At 43.0% G+C, this 4,679-nt stretch overlaps 1 non-coding gene across 1 annotated transcript; it reads right to left on the bottom strand.

Annotated features, from left to right (window-relative positions):
- Window positions 1–1,323: 1,323 nt before the first annotated feature.
- Window positions 1,324–1,426, bottom strand: LOC149813240 (small nucleolar RNA R71). Its single transcript, XR_016428430.1, has one exon. It is a non-coding gene; the product is annotated as a small nucleolar RNA R71 (small nucleolar RNA).
- Between the last annotated feature and the right edge of the window lie 3,253 nt (window positions 1,427–4,679).

The raw sequence follows: 4,679 nt of genomic DNA, 5'->3' as shown, positions 1-4,679 counted from the left end.
AGAAAGGAGAGAAGAGAGGGAATAGAGGGAAAGAGGGGAAAGAGGGCTTCAGACGTGAATGAGAAGAGGCGCCCGATTTTTGTGATTTTGGGGGTTTTTAACAAGTTCAAACCTTTCAAACCGGCTGGAACCGGTTTGAAACAAATGCAAACCGGTTCAAGCCGGTTTGGTTATTATTTTTTTTTAATTTTCTTTTAGCAATACAAACTGGTTCAACTGGTTTGTGTTATTATATTTTTTTTTCAATTTTCCAAAAATTACAAACCATGCGATGATTTGTTTTTATTATTTTATAAAAAAAAAATAAAGAAAACCTATTAATCGTTTTATTTCAAAAACAAAACTATTTATTTATAAAGAAAATCAAAAACTAATCTAACTATATATATTTTTTCTTTTCTAAAAAAAAACAAACATTTAAAATGATTTAAAAAAAAACTATTTTCTCTATTGTTTATTTTTTTTATTTAATTGAAAACTAAAACTAAACTACTATGAATAGAACAAAAACTAAAATATGTATAAAAATGTAAAATAAAACTATTTTTTTATACATTTTTTATTTTTAAATCATTTTAGCACATTTACTCGAAAACTAGAATAAAATTGGGTTTTTGAAACATTATTTTATAAAATCATGCATATTTAAATGTTAATTAACCCTGATTTATATGCATGATCACTTAGTTATATCATTCTGACATAATTAGTTGGCATATTTGTTTAGTAGTTGTTATTTTGTGTTATTTACATTTTAGTATCTGTGTTAGTTTATTTTTTTTATTTTTAGATTTAGGTCGTTTGCTTACATCTGGTCTTAGTACCAGTGTATGCAGGGGCGACGAGATCTAGGAACCCCATTACACCCATTTGTTGACAACCCAGAGAGAATTTTACATTCTCATCGAAGTTCGGCAACAATGGCTGACATGGATCCTCCACCTCCACCCCTAGTTCTTTCACGCCCTCTGCGGGAATACTTCATTCCCACAGACTATGTTCAGGCATCCTGCATTCGAAGACCCAATGTAGGAGCGCCGCATTATGAGATTAAGGCCAGCATTATTCAGATGCTTCCATCTTTTCATGGCCTTAGTCATGAGGATCCCTACCGACATTTAGATGAATTCCTCGAAATCTGTTCTACTGTTAAGATATAGAATTTCGATAATGATGCTTTAAGGTTGACTCTATTCCCCTTTTCATTGAAGGACAAAGCCAAGTATTGGCTAAAGTCCTTAGATTCTGTAGAAATAGAGTCATGGGATCAATTGCAGCAGGAGTTTCTTCGGAAATATTTTCCCATTGGTCGTACGAACCAATATCGTAGAGCCATCACTAGCTTTTTAGAGCTAGATGGTGAGCGCTTTCATGAGACCTGGGAGAGAATGAAGGATCTCCTCAGGAAATGTCCCCATCATCAGGTGCCAAAATGGCAACTGGTGCAGAGCTTCTATGATGGATTGTCTCACAAGAATCGTCAGATGATCGACTCTTCATGTGGAGGGACATTCATGCTGAAGAGCGAGGACGAAGCGTGGAGGCTATTTGATACATTGGCCGAGAATTCACTCCACCACGCTTCGAGCTCTCATTCGGATAGAGCCACACCCAGCATTCAGAAGAAAGCTGGTGTTCTTGAGATTGGTCCATCTACTGCATTACAGTGCAAGGTAGACATGATTGCTCAGAAGCTGGACCAACTTCTCTCAGAACCATCCACTACACAGCAGGTGTGTACTCTTTGTGCCAGTCCGGCACACGAGATCACTGAGTGCCCTTCGGCAGCTCAGTACCCTGAATTTGTTCAAGAACAAGTTCAGGCAGCTCAGGGTTACGTCAGACCGCCGAATAACCCATTTTCATCGACCTATAATCCGGGTTGGCGAAACCATCCAAATTTTTCATGGAAGAATCCACAGTCTTCCATGCAGATGCCTACATCCTCTCAGCCAGTTCGGCAGCCATCTTTTACTCAGTCATTTCAAAGACCGAACTATTCTCAGTCTTCTTCTTCTTCGGTCACTCCCCCGATTCAGCAGGAGTCTGCCCCGCAGACATCTTTTGAGGAGAGACTTCTCCAGGCATTCCAAGAGGTGAAAACCTCTAATCAGAACACCTTCGAGAAGTGTAGCCAGATTTTGAGCTCGCATACGCAGTCCATTGCGAAGTTAGAATCGCAAATGGGACAGTTAGCTGAGGCTATTAGTAGGAGACCCGAGGGTACATTGCCGAGTCAGGCTGTCATGAACCCGAAGGGTAAGGACCAGATGACTGGAGGCCTATTTCATACCGAGACACAGCAGCAGGCTAAATCAGTTATGGCCTTGAGGAGTGAACGTGAGTATCACATCGAGAGCAGAGAGCGAGAGAGTAGAGAGAGGATAGAGGAGCCAGAGACCGTTGTTTCACCTACGTCGGCTTAGCCATCATCCCCATCCCCATATTCATCTTCATCATCATCATCTTCATCCTCAGAGAAGAAAAAGGATAGGAGTGAGCCTTCTCACAAAGAGGAGGAGCCAGCAGAGTATATTCCCCCACCACCCTATCCCAAAGCATTACAGTCTCCTGGTTATAGAGGGAAGCAAGGTGCGAAGATCCAGGACATGCTTGACATCTTCAAGCATGTGCAGATCAACCTACCTTTGCTCGATGCGATTCAGCAGGTGCCGGCATATGCCAAATTCCTGAAGGAACTATGTACGCAGAAGCGTAAATCTAGAGAGAGAGTTCCTAATAGGGTCCATTTGACCGAGCAGGTGAGTTCAGTACTTCAGCATCAGACACCACCAAAGCTCAAGGACCCTGGAGCCCCTATCATTGCGTGTACCATAGGGAATATCCGGATAGAACGCGCATTGCTCGATCTTGGAGGAAGCGTGAACATTTTGCCCGGGTATTTCTTTGATTCTTTCGGGCTAGGAGAGTTGAGATCGACTCTGATTACACTTCAACTGGCAGATCGTTCTGTCAAGGTACCGAGAGGTGTCTTGGAGGACGTGCTAGTTAAGGTGGATGATTTTTATTTTCCAGTCGATTTCATTATTCTCGATATGGAAGGAGTAGATAGCCAGCACCAGACTCCGATTATTTTAGGCAGACCATTCTTGGCGACTGCCAATGCATGCATCAACTGTAGGACCGGAGCCATGGATCTCTCATTCGGCAATAGGAAGGTAAAGCTGAATATTTTCAATGCCGCGATGGGACCAGCAGGAGACATGGACTGCTTTCATGTAGACATTGCACAGGAGTTAGTGGAGGAGCAGCCCGAGTTGTACATTACTGAGGATTCTTTAGATTTGTACCATATAGAGAAGAATAACAGTGTAGATAGTGTAGATGTGTCTAGAGTGTCGTCAGAGAGACCACCTTGGGGAGCTGTCAGGGAGCCTCTTCCACCGCTTGCGGAGACCCCCGCCAAGTCTTCGATCGAGTCACCTCCGAAACTTAAGCTGAAACCCTTACCGGATTCACTCAAGTATGCATACCTCGAAGATGATGAGACTCTACCTGTGATCATCTCGTCCTTGCTCACTGAGGAGCAAGAACAGAGATTGCTGACTATTCTTCGAGAACACAAGGCAGCGATTGGCTGGGGAGTTTCTTATCTGAAGGGGATTGATCCTTCATTCTGCATGCATAGAATCCATTGTGATGAGGAAGTTAAGCCATTTAGGGATATGCAGAGAAGGCTAAATCCCAACATGAAGGAAGTGGTGAAGAAAGAGGTGGTGAAGTGGTTGGATGCCGGAATCATTTACCCTATTTCTGATAGCCAGTGGGTCAGTCCGATTCAGGTTGTGCCGAAGAAGTCAGGACTCACTGTGGTTGAGAACGAGAAGGGTGAGAGAATTCCGATGAGGACCACTACAGGATGGCGAGTCTACATCGATTATAGGAAGCTGAATGTGGCAACTAGGAAAGATCATTTCCCATTGCCATTCATTGATCAGATCTTAGAAAGACTTGCAGGGCAGAGCTACTACTGCTTTCTAGATGGATATTCAGGATACAATCAGGTAGCTGTCCATCCTGATGACCAGGAGAAGACCACATTTACATGTCCTTATGACACCTTCGCGTTTAGACGTATGCTTTTTGGGCTCTGTAATGCCCCGGCTACTTTTCAGAGGTGCATGCTTGCTATCTTCTCGGACATGATTGATGATGTGATGGAAGTTTTTATGGACGACTTTTCAGTGTATGGCTCTTCTTTTGAAGATTGCCTCCAAAAACTTGCTCGAGTACTGAGTAGGTGTGCGGAGACCAATCTCGTCCTGAGTTGGGAAAAGAGCCATTTTATGGTCCAGGAGGGGATTGTGCTAGGACACATTGTGTCCAAGCGTGGTATTGAGGTTGACAAAGCGAAGGTGGAATCCATTTCCCGTTTGACTCCACCCACCTCTGTGAGGCAGATTCGATCATTTTTAGGGCATGTGGGATTTTACAGGCGGTTCATAAAAGATTTCTGCAAAATCTCTCGACCGCTCTGCACTTTATTGGAGAAAGACCAGCCCTTTGTTTTCGGTGAGGATTGTATGAAGGCCTTTGAGATTCTCAAAGAGGCCTTGATTACTGCACCTATTTTGAGACCTCCAGATTGGACTCTCCCATTTGAGATTATGTGCGATGCATCTGATTACGCTATGGGGGCCATTTTAGGACAACGCATT

Source organism: Nuphar pumila, chromosome 16 (assembly GCF_984573655.1).
Source record: "Nuphar pumila chromosome 16, dmNupPumi1.hap1.1, whole genome shotgun sequence".
In the NCBI taxonomy this organism is placed as follows: Eukaryota; Viridiplantae; Streptophyta; class Magnoliopsida; order Nymphaeales; family Nymphaeaceae; genus Nuphar; species Nuphar pumila.
Note: the sequence above shows the minus strand (reverse complement) of the source record. Positions and strands in the feature narration are given on the sequence as shown.